Below are 12,779 nucleotides of genomic sequence, written 5' to 3' on the forward strand. Positions count from 1 at the left end.
ATAAATCTTCTTTTAAAAGGAAAGAAAGGAAGGAAGGAAGGAAGGAAGGAAGGAAGGAAAGATGGAATAGAAAGAAAGAGGGAAACAGGGAATGAAGAAAGAAAGGAAGAAAGAAAGAAAGAAAGAAAGAAAGAAAGAAAGAAAGAAAGAAGGAAAGAAAGAAAGGAAGAAAGGAAGAAAGGAAGGAAGGAAGCAAGAAAGGAAGAAAGAAAGGAAGGAAGAAAGAAAGAAAGGAAGAAAGAAAGGAAGACATCCCCAAAACCAACAGGATCCCTTCTACTAATAAAGATGCAGCAGGCAAGACAACACTGCAGATTTCTTTCTTTTTTTTTAATTGAAAACTTTTACATGATTTAATAATAACAATTAAAGATACAAAGATGTTTAGAGGATTCCAAAATTTTAATTTTTGTTTAAATACAAATTCATTTTATAATATGAAAACATAATATTAGACCTCTAAACAATAATTTTTCTTCTACAAAACTTTCTATACTAGAGAATTTGCAGAAAAAAATTTCTCGTGACAATAAATGTACATTATTTACATTGAAAAAGTAATCTAAAAACTCTACTTCAGAAACTTGGATATATGATATCTTTGTATGCAACTTCCCTTCCCCTTCACCCACAACACTGCAGATTTCTTGAGCAGTTTAAATTGTCTCCTGTCTTTCAGCGTATATGCTATACTAATTATACTAATACGATATGCTAATAAATTACACCCCAATCTGATGTACTATTAAGACACATCATTACTCCTACCAACGAGCATCTCCTCATGCGCACCTCGAGAGGCAGTGCAGCTGAAGCTCAGCTGGAAGCCAGCGGCAGAGAGCCAGCTGCCCTGCACAGAAGCCTGCCAGAGGAGGGCTAGCACTGGAACAAGCAGACAAGGTTAGACGCGGAGAACTGAAGGACCCTCAGTCCTGAGATGCGGATAAAGATGCTTGTCACTGTGAGACCAAGGATATACACGCAAGACAAGCACAACAGGTGACACCAAAACTATACAGTGAATGAGAAAACTGAGGGAAAATAGCCACCTATTCACTAGAAGACAGGAGAAAATTTAAGGGCAGGTAAGATGATTCTGGGTGAAGGTGCTTGCCATGCAGGCCTGATGACCAGAGTTCAACCCCTGGACCCACATGAAGGTGAGAGGAGAGGCACTCCACAAAGTTGTCCTTTGATCTCCATGCACGCACGCACGCACGCACACATGCACACACACATGCATGCACACACGCACGCACGCGCACACACACACACACACACACACACACAAAACTATTCATATTTAAAGATAAAAAATAGAAAGTTGAGTAAGTCTTTAAAAGGAAGCAAAGGCCAGCATGATGCTGATTAACGTATCAAAGAAAACTTTAAGTACATTAGAGACACACACATATGGATATCAAGTTTAACTTTCTGGCCACGCACAAAATGCTCAGGCCATCAAACTGCGGAGCAGCAGAACTTCCAAACACAAAGGCATTGATGAGATAGGACCACACTATGCCATTCTAAACATGAGTAAAAGTAATGTGGAGACCGCCATGTCTACAGCCAAGCCCTTGGAAATCAAAACACTTAATATACTTTAACACGTGGAACAGAATGGGCACACGTCTTAATCCCAGCACTGAGGGGCAAAAGCAGGCAGATCTCTGTCTAATCTACACAGTAAGTTCCAGGCCAGGCAAAATCGTATCGGGAGACACCCCCAGGTCAATAAAATAAAATATTTTAATGTAGTGTGTGCATGCGTATGTGTGTATGTGTGTATTTATGTATGTATGTATCTTTAGACTTAAATATTTTGAAATAACTCATAAGCTAAAAAAAAAAGAAACAGAAACAAGAGACTATTTATAAACTGAGAATTATCTAAATCTATACACTGTACACTGCTTACAAGCACTAATTAGACAGAAATGCCTAACTTTAAGTGTTTACTTCCTTTTTTAAATTTTTTTTTTTATGTTCTTTGGTGTTTTGCCTACATGTATATCTGTGTGAGGATGTCAAAAAACTCTGGAACTGGAGTTACAGATGATTGTGAGTCACCATGTGGGTGCTGGCAATTGAACCCGGGTCCTCTGGAAGAGCAGCCAGTGCTCTTAACGGCTGAGCCATTGCTCCAGCCCCTTTACTTTTTTTCAAGAGTTGAATACTACTGGAGATCCTGGCACAGCCTTGTAACCCCAGTACTAGAGAGGCACAGACAGGGGTGTTTCAAGTTCAAGGCTAGCCTGGGCCACAAAGGCAGACACTGCCCATTTTAGTTTTCGTTCTGTGATTTAAAAAACACTATCCAAAAGCACTTTAGGGAAAGAAAAGAGTTTATTTTTTCTTACAGGGTATAGTCCATCACTTAGAGTGAAGCCAAGAAACTCAAAGCAGGTACATGGAGGGAAGAACTAAGTAGAAACCATGAAGGAGTGCTACTAACCGGCTTCTCTCCATGGCTTGCTCAGCATGTTTATCTACCTATGTGTGTAAGTATATATAGCCATGCTAAGCAAACCATGGAGAGCAAGCCAATTAGCACCATTCTTTCATGTGTGTGTGTGTGTGTGTGTGTGTGTGTGTGTGTGTGTGCGTGTGTGTGTGTAAAACCTGGGACTATCTTATCTACCTAGGAAGAGGGCATTTTCTTGATTGCTATTTGATATTGCAGGAGTGAGCCCACCCACTGTGGACAGTACCATCGCTAGGCAGGTAAGCCTGGGCTATTTTAGAAAGCTGAACAGAAGCCAGAGAGAGGGACAGAGAGACAGAGACAGAGACAGAGATGGAGACAGACAGACAGACAGACAGACAGACAGAGACAGACAAGACAGACAGCAAGCGCAAATCAGTGAGCGGCACTCCTTCATGGTTTCCGTTGCAAACTCTTGCCTCAAGTCCCTTCTTGTCTTGATGATGGAAAGACGACGTAAGTACTCCCGCCCAATGAGGCTCTCATGCTATGAACCCATCAGTGAAGTAAATCCACTAGCTAAGTCAAGGCCCTCATAGTCCAATTACTACCACTCAAGGATTAGACCCAGTAGCTGGGGACCAACTACTTTTCAACACAGGAGCTTTGGGGGAGGGGGCTGTAATCTAAACAAAACCCCCAAACTACTTTTGTTTCATCTTATTATATTTTGTTTTGTTATACATTTTGAATGAATGAATGAATGAATGAATGAATGAATGAATGAAAACCTAGCCGCCAGGGTAAAGGTTAACAACTTAACTGTTACTCATACTTGCTGGGGGAGGGAAAATCTGTTTGCACCAATAGACTGACATTGGATGTATTAACCACCCTGGACTGGACTCCTGCTCAGAGGTAGCTGAATGTAGAATTGAACTCCACAGCTTTTGCTTTTGTTTTTTGTTTGTTTTTGTTTTTACACATCTCTGCTTTTATTTGGTTATGTTTTATGGTCTCATTTTTTAGAGGTTTATCTTTAGGGGGGCAGTATTTATTTTGTTTACTTGATATGGGGAGGGGTTTCATTTTTGTATTGGGTTTTTGTTTGTTTGTTTTCTAGAAAAAAACTAAAGTTGGGTGAGTGGGTGAGTAGGGAGAAGAGGGGATCTGGAAAGATTTCCAGGGAGGGAAGAATATGATCAAAATATATTTAAAATTTGTTTAAATGATTAAAATTATTATAAAAATAATAAAACATGAATGAGTTCCTCTAATGCACTATAGAAACGGCATGAGCTGAGGAGAGTGGTGGTGCACACCTTCAGCCCGAGGACTGTGGAGGGTGGGGCAAGAGGATTTTAATGAGTTTAAGACCATCCTGATCTACAAGGCACGTTCCAGGCCAGCCAGGGACTTAGAGTGGGATTATCTCAAAAACTTAAAATCTGGATGGAAGAACGGATATATTTAAAATTAAAGTGATTGGCATAGCAAAAAAAATAAAAAATAAAAAATAAAAAAATAAAAGTGCCATGGTGAAAAATAAAGGACAGGGGCTGGAGAAATGGCTTAGTGGCTAAGAGCACTGGCTACTCTTCCAGAGAACCCAGGTTCAATCCCCAGCACCCACATGGCAGCTCACAACTATCTATAACTCCAGTTCCAGGGAATCCAACACCCTCACACAGACATACATACAATTAAATCACCAATGCAAATAAAATAAAAATAAATAATTTTTTTAAAAAGTGCAAATAATAAACTGCAGAGCATATCTTGAACAGGGCTGGAGAAAGTTAGTAATTCACTTGTCACACAAGAACAGGGTCCCTGGGACTCACTGGCCAGCCAGCATGTCTCATTAGAAAGCTTTAGGTCTCAGTGAAAAGAACCCTGTCTCAAAAACCAAGGTTTTGGTGAGAAATGACACCTGAGGTTGACCTCTGACCTCTACACACATGTACATGAACAAGTACACATAATACTACTTGAAGCATACACCAACCACAACAAAAGAAATGGTATCTTTTGATGTATCTACCAACAATCCATCAATAAAATTTTCCTAAATGGACAGGGGTAAAGATCAAGAAAAATGTGTAAAAGTCATAAAAAAAATTTTTTGAGATAAAACAGATGCCCACTTCACTGAAAGAAATGCAATTTAAAACATCCATCACTTAGGGAAAAACTCAAGAGTTTCAGAACAGACTCTGTAGGCCCAGCCCTGGTTGCGAAGTCACTAGACATTGTGTTGGTGGCTTGGGACATGGTGATGGCTCTGGGGAGGGGATGTAGGACTGACATCAGACCAGAGGGCTACCCCTGCAAGACTTTCCAATAACATGAGAATGCAGATGCCCAAGGCCCCCCGTCAGAGCACTGTTCGAAATTTCAAATACCATAAACTATTTACATTCCTAGCACTCTAATAGATGATGAAACAGCCTAGAGAGCAGAGAGGGAAAGAGGGTCTGGCACTGGTTGACCTGAAGAAGACAGAGACGTAGAAAAATCCCAGAAACACAGGCATGGCCGGCTGCATGACACTCTGGACAAAACTCATCCAGTTCTAGGCTTGAAAAGTTTAAAATAGCAATTTTTGTTCTAATTCTGCTCTCTATTTTTTTTATAATGAAATAGTGAAAAAGGAACATATGTGATAACATATGTCATATATATTCTATGTGAGAAAGTTTGGAAACATGGATGCGTTTGGTTTTTATAAAACGCAATACAGAAAAGATATTTAACAAATTTTTTAAAATTAACTTTCAGTGCTATATGCTGGTGACCATATTAGCTCTGGGGGCAGAAAGGAAGGTCTGCCTTCTAACACGGGCCAGGGGACTTTCTTTCTGAGCACACACTCTCCTGACCCAGGAAAACTACCAACCAGAACCAGGAAGAGACTCACGGGGACAATCAAGAACACGTAAAAGATGGTCCCAGAATATCATTGTCACCTGAGAGGTTGAGGGTTGTAGGAAGAGAAAGAATGTTGTAGCATTCAGTTGTTTTTTTTTTTATTTCTGTATATATGCATATATGTATGCATGTTTGTGTATACACATTTGGATGCTTAACATGTGTGCATGCATGTGTATACACATAGTGTCTTATAAGGATGTGTGTACACAGAGTGTCTTACATATATATATATACACATAGTGACTCGGGTGTGTGTGTGTGTGTGTGTGTGTGTGTGTGCATGTGTGTATACATAGTGACTTCCTAGTCCTGACTTCTATGGACCCAGAAGCAGAAACACACTAGTAAATCGTAAAAGTACCCCTATGCCAGAACTCAGTCTTTGAATATTTCCATACCACCAAGAACCGAGGGCCTTGAAGGAAATCCTGATGGGGCCTGGGAAAACTAGGTCCAAGAAAAGTCTAAAACATTAAATAAGAAAAGAATGGAATGTTTTTGGCTTTTGTTTTGTAAGGTGTGGAAAGGAAAAGGACTAGAAAGAAGAGGAGAGGGGGACCAGTCCTTCCGTCCACACTTAGCCCAGAAGGCCCCTTCTGTCCTAAACCACAGAGGCACACGGATGATACATCCAGAGAGCAATGAATTAGCAAAACAGGATTTCAAAAGCAAACCCAATAATACTAGATAAGCAAACAGGGAAGAAGGGAAGGCTCCCTTTCAGGGCAGATGGCCATGTGTAAAAGGTGGGAGTGGCTGGCGTAGTAAACCAACAGCACAGACAAGCATTGTAGGAAGGACTGATCGAGACAGACCATATCAGCAGATGCTGAGCCCAGGCCTCTGATCCAGAACAGGATGGGCAGAGTGTGTGACTCTCTATACAGCCAAGGCTCCTGACATGTCCCTAAAATGGGGCAGGTAGACATTCTGTGCCCCAAACTGAATTCATACCAAGAGCACCATCCACATAGATGATAGCTAAGAATGCATGCGCTAGGTCATCATAAGGATACACTCAAATGCAGAGGATTTTTGAGTGGTTTTGCATTTGTTTGGGGGTGGTTTTTGAAACTGTGCCTTACTCTGAAAGCCCAGTCTGGCCTGCAACTGGTTATGCAACCCAAGAGAGCCTTGAACCGATGGTAACCCTCCCACCTCTGTGTCCCACAGTATGGGACTGGCATTGAAGTGTGGGCTAACATGCCGGGCTACTAATGAACTTTTATTTTATAAAAAAGATTGTATTCTTCAAAATTCAATAGCACTCAAATGACAGAAGCCTGTGGGAAACACTCCAAAATTAAGAGAGAACACAGCCACATCAAATACAGCACAGTCCCAAGCTCTGGGTCTTGACTGGAGGGAGACATTTGGCAATGGGCATGCTCAAGTGCGGGGCTGCCAGGACCACTCAGCAGGGAAGAGCACTAACTACACAAGCTTGATAGCATAAGTTTCATGGAGAGAACTGACTCCACAAGGGTGTTCTCTGACAATGTGTGTCATGTCATGACACGTCCCATACGTTCTCTCTCTCTCTCTTGCTCTCTCTCTCTCTCGCCCTGTCTTTCTCTGTCTGCCTCTGTCTGTCTCTCTCTCTCTCAGACACACACACACACACACTTTTTATTATTTTTAGTTATATATTTTTTTCAAGTACCATGCTTCCATATCCTAAGTTTTCAGCCATAAATTTTTTCACAGCCACCCATCCATCACCATCATCAGCCTTCTGCCTTTTCAACAGAAGTGACTCAAAGCTGTCTCGTGATGGTGATGACAACCCAAGGACGTCTCTCTGGCCCTATCGCACTGAGTTTCAGCACTTCTTGCTGGAGAGAAGGCAGAGTGTCCGTGATGAAGGCTACAGACACAGATGCTAACCCTAGCCCCGGCTCAAGCCACAGAGAGTGCATTCTGGACTTCTCTGAGTTAACAGTGATGATGAGAAGGGGCGAGGCCCGGAGTCTGGACTTGTGCCTGTCCAATGCTGACTCATCTCAGGTTTCTGCTACCTCAGTGATAAAATAGGAGAATCAAAGACCTTGAAGTCACAGTGAGGAACTTCTGCCTGGAACATTACACTCATTACGGAAACCATCTGGCTATATATTTATTCCTAGAAAGAAGCTGACCCCCGCCCCTGCCCCATCTTATAGCAGCTAAAATAGCCCCTAAGTCCTGCCCATACCTCCTCCCGAGAGCACGGAGCAGGTACATCCTAGGGGTGGGAAAGCAGGGGAAAGGACCTAGCCAAGGTCACAGAGTGATTCCAGGAAAAGTCTGCAATTTCCGGATTCCCAGGCTGTAACCTGACTCCTCAGCCCAACTGGGCTCGGATCAGAGAGCTCTGATCCCATGCTTTCCCAGATTCGAAGGCTGCTCTTGCACTTCTCGGAACAGCTAAATACTAAGAACTTACTAGATCTGGCCTAAGACCCAGACCTTTCACAGAGTGGGTGGGCCTAACGGGCAGTCCCCTCACCAGCTTGTAAAGAAACTAGGACACAAGCAGGGAAAGAAAATTAAACACATTTTCTCAACAAAGTGGGCAGAGCTGTAGATGACAGTGTCACCCAGGAGAAGAGAAATTAACCTGGGAACCAGGAATAAAGCCCTCACTACCCCTCAACATGGACTCTGAAAAGCTCCTTTACTAAAGCCTAGAAGTTGTGGGGCCAATTGCTGGCTGCCCTTCATGTGCCAAGCCAAGGCGGCATCTAAGACCAAGTAATACAATATGTACGGTTCTTTCCAAGGAACAGGTGAAAGCAATGAAAACATACTATTGCTTTGTGGGAAAAGAAAATGAGACCCAAGATAAGAGGGCGGATAAAAATGAGAAAGTTGGACCAGGAAATTAGCATCCTGGGCCCACCACATGGAGTGACATCCCTAGAGCCAGGGGACATCAGCATCCCTGAGCTGGGACTTAGAGCATGATAGCATCACTGCATAAACAATGCTCCTCGCTCTGTCCCCCATCTCACACCCTGCCCTAGGAGCACGGCAGGAAAACCGTGAAGCATCTCTACCAAGCATTTGTCTCAGCATGTCTTAGAGGAAACAGTTCTCCACCCTGTGCACCTACAACGGGGCTACTGCGATTCTCTGGCTCCAATCATTGTCTCTCCATCTTGTGGGCTCGCCAGACAGTCTGGCAGCAGGCAGTAAGGGGTACATGAGTCATCTCATCCTGAAGGAAGAAGAAAAAAAAAAAACCCCAACCAGCTCCTCAATGGCAGATGGCAGTCCGATCTGACTCTCTGGGAGGAAAACATACTCTAGAGTCCTACGACAGGAAAGGCAGAGTGAAGGAGGCCCAGAGGACTAATAAGAGAAAGAAGAAACAAACGATTGCCTGACTTCTCACCAGCCGGTGACTACGCCTCCTTGGAGTTCCAGGAAACTGCAGGATACTGGCTGGCTAAGGAGGCATCCGTATAGGGAGTGGCCTGCCACAAGTCAGTCATGGCTGGCTAGTGAGACCCAAAGCTCCACAGCCACGCTACTTTACCCTGCTCTTTGAAAGGCGTGACTGGCCCTCCTTGGTATGTAGCAACTATCTATCTTCATATCTCCACTGGTCTTTCTGGTCTGAGGCTCTTTCTACACAGAAGACCTGGCATTCTACACACACACAGAGCTTTCCCTAGATAAGTCTGTATGCTGGGGCAGATGTTAACAACACTATGCTGATGTCATCTCTGTTAGCAGGCCTTCCTTTGTCCCCCAAGTCCCTTTGTTTCTCTAAGCCAGGTTTCACTGTGAAGTCCATGTTGGACTCCAAACTCATAATCCTCCTGCCTCACAACTCCCACCTATACTCCAATGCTGTTATTATAAGCCACGCACCATTATACCTAGCTATAGATCGCTCTTTCAAACAGTAAGCGCTCTGGTTCGTTCTCCCTGCCTCGGCACATGCTTCCATACCCCCTTTAGAGTTGAGCACTCTCAAATCTGAGGCCTCGCCTGTGGCAGACAGAGTCTTCCCCCAAGACCTTCTGCCCTCTTTCACGGCAGCCCAGATTTGACAGAGGTCGGGGCAGTCTGCCAGAGCACACTTGGCCCAGTCACCCACTCTACCATGGAGACTCACCATCATACTAGTCAGTCTGGATTCCACCTGGAAGATTCTGCAGACTAGTTGATTAGAAATGCCATGTCCACGGGGAGTAAAGAATGCTACAGATCATAGACCAAGAGCCAATATTATTTGGGGCTATTTTTACTCTCCTTAATAGCCATTTATTGCCCAAATCCTGTATTTGACCTAACATGGCATATCTCAACTATCACAGAAAAAACTTTGGAGCTAGTTCTTAGCAGATCATGTTTCCACCAGCACTCAAGCTAAGAGTGTGTTCAGGTAAAATGTAAAACCGACAGCAGACTCCTCCCTCACCTGCGTGGCTGCCCATAGCCTGCCTATCTGTTGTCCTCATCAATGTAATCGTGAGTGAGTTGATTTATGACTACCTTTGTCCTGTTTAGTTCAAGCCCGACCTGCTTGAGCTCCTAAGCCAGTGAATGGCCCCTATTAGTCCCCACACCCCATGGCCACCTTCCCAGAGCACACCTCATCACCGCTCCCTACAGAATGAGCACACCTCGAAAGGACTCCTATCTCTGGTACCTCCTGGATGCACACAGGCCATCTTCTCCACCTATACTTTAAAAAGCATAATTCTGTAATTCTTTAAAAAAAGATCTTCCCTAGAGAAAGTATCTCAGGGTTAAACTAAGAAATTCCAGAATAGTGAAAAAAATATGGGAAATATATATCATATCATATCATATCATATCATATATATATATATATATATATATATATATATATATGTGAAAGTTATTACAAAGAGAAAATGTTATAAATAAAGGTGTTTAATAAAGTCCTGCCACAAACAACGAACATAAAGGGGCAAGGCTATTGATAGCCCATTTGATAAAATGCTTGCCATGAAAGCCTAAATTTAACCCCAGAATCCACTATTTTAAATGGGTATAATGGTTCGTACTTGTAATCCTAGTTCTGAAGAGATAAAGGCAGGTGGCTCGCTAGGCATCCTTGGACAGCCTACCCAGCCTCCTTGAGCTCTGAGCCAGGCAGGGAGTCCGCCTCCAGAAAGTGGGGAAAGAAGGAAGGGAAAGATGGAGAGGAAGAGGGAGAGAGCATGTCAGAGGAATAGCATTCAAGATTGTTCACTGGTCTCTACTCCCATGTCCTCTCACATGTAAAAATACACATACATGTATGTCCACACACAGACAAAAAAAATTAGAGGAAAAGACACTTTAAATGTGCAAGGACACTAGCTTTAACCCTAACCCCTCAGGAACCGTGCGCTGACCTTGACCCTGAGTCTTACAATAGTTATAATACTATAGAACCCCAGCCCTAGCACTGACCTAAATGTAGCTCTAATCTTATGCTAGGCCAAATAAAATATTGGGAGCTTATTGCAGTTGAAAAAAAAATAGTTAAAAGAATCAGTAAAATCTAATAGTTTTTTTCCCCCTAAAATCAGCATTTGAAATCAACAGTGGAACTCATGAGAACCCCCTGGTAGGGGTTCGCATCCCATCTGAGATCCTCAGGCTTGTGCTTTAAAGCACTTTGCCCATTGAATCATTTTTCCAGCCCCAGCTGAGAAAAGCAGCTGCAACCAACATGTTGAGTAAACTGCAATTTTCAATTTTTAAAAACAAACGTGAAGTAGCAATAGAAAGAAACTCTTAAACGTAGTGAGGAATATTTGGCAGCCAGCTACAGCAAACAGCACTCGGGCCAAGTAAAGGAGACATCAAAATTCAACTAGAAATCCCCTTGCAACTAAAACCATCTTAGCACACAGCCACATACACGTATGCTATTTTCCTCTATACCATTAGGTATCAGAAAATGCAGCATCAAAATCCCAAATGCAGTAACCAGGTGACACGAGTCAGTTGGAAAGGGAGTTGAAGGGAGAGAAATTTACAGCAAAGAGGACAAACAACGGCAAGACAACATGGCTCCCTGCATCAGAAACTGAAGAGCCTTAACAGTTTAAAACTACAGGTTTGAAGACAGGATTACAAATCTCACTCAAAAATGCTGAGGCAGAAGGATTTCTATTAGTTCAAAGCCAGGCTGGGCTATATAGCAAGTACCAGGAATAGATAGCAAGTCACTGTTCTCAACCAACCAACCCACCAACCAACCAATCAATCCACCAACCAACCAACCAATCAACCAACCAATCAACCAACCAACCCACCAACCAACCCACTAACCAACCCACCAACCAACCAACCCACCAACCAACCAACCCACCAACCAACCCACCAATCAACCAACCAATCAACCAACCAACCCACCAACCAACCCACTAACCAACCCACCAACCAACCAACCAACCAACCAACCCACCCACCAACCAACCAACCAACCAACCAACCCACCAACCAACCAACCAACCAACCAACCCACCCACCAACCAACCAACCAACCAACCCACCCACCAACCAACCAACCCACCAACCAACCCACTAACCAACCCACCAACCAACCAACCAACCAACCCACCAACCAACCCACCAACCAACCAACCCACCCACCAACCAACCATCCAACCTACCAGCCAACCAACCAACCAACCAACCAACCCCACCAATGTTTGGCCCATTTAAACCCACATCTCAATGTGGATAGTTCTGTTTGTTGTTCACAGCATCTCCTTATGTAGCCAGAGCGACCTGGAACTCACGATCCTCTAGGAGTCCTGGGCTTACAGGCACAGAACTACATTCCTGACTTTACTTCAGTGTGATTCACTTTACAACTTAAAAAGTCATTCAAAAGTTCACCTAGACAGCGCGAGGCCAGGAAAGCCAGACAACTATTTAAAAGAGCAGAATTCTTTACCAGATGGTTTGTATCCCTTAAGATTACAGTCATTTCAACAGGTGTGGGGTGCAATGGCAAAGAAAAGACAACCACCGAAGGTACACGAAGGTACACGATGTACCACACGGAAACGATCGCACAACCACTGGGGAAATGAAGCATTTTCCAATGTATGAGGGGTTTTTGTTTTTCGGGGGGAGGGGTTAATTTTTTGTTTGTTTGTTTTGTGAGACAGGGTTTCTCTGTGTAGCTCTAGCTGTCCTGGAACTCACTCTGTAGACCAGGCTGGCCTCGAACTCAGAAATCCGCTTGCCTCTGCCTCCCAAGTGCTGGGATTAAAGGCGTGTGCCACCACTGCCCTGAGTGAGGTTTTAATGTTTAAGAAATATTTAATATTTAAAAAATTACTTAGGACTTTATGTTTCTAAATCTCAAGTAATTTATACAATAAATGCATAGATAGATAGATGATAGATAGATAGATAGATAGATAGATAGATAGATAGATAGATAGATAGATAG

General features: G+C 43.2%; 1 protein-coding gene across 12 annotated transcripts in view; it reads right to left on the bottom strand.

Moving 5' to 3' along the window:
• The window catches only part of Pcbp3 (poly(rC) binding protein 3), a 220,614-nt gene that overhangs the window by 114,176 nt on the left and 93,659 nt on the right, over window positions 1-12,779 (bottom strand). The window contains exon 1 of one of the 12 annotated variants that reach the window (XM_031348490.1): window positions 8,739-8,820. The exons of the other annotated variants lie outside the window; for them this stretch is intronic. The gene's annotated coding sequence lies outside the window, so the exon portion shown is untranslated. Of the gene's footprint in view, window positions 1-8,738; window positions 8,821-12,779 lie in introns of those variants that run through there. 12 annotated transcript variants of the gene reach the window in all.

The sequence above is a fragment of the Mastomys coucha genome, unplaced genomic scaffold (assembly GCF_008632895.1).
Source record: "Mastomys coucha isolate ucsf_1 unplaced genomic scaffold, UCSF_Mcou_1 pScaffold3, whole genome shotgun sequence".
Lineage (NCBI taxonomy): Eukaryota > Metazoa > Chordata > Mammalia > Rodentia > Muridae > Mastomys > Mastomys coucha.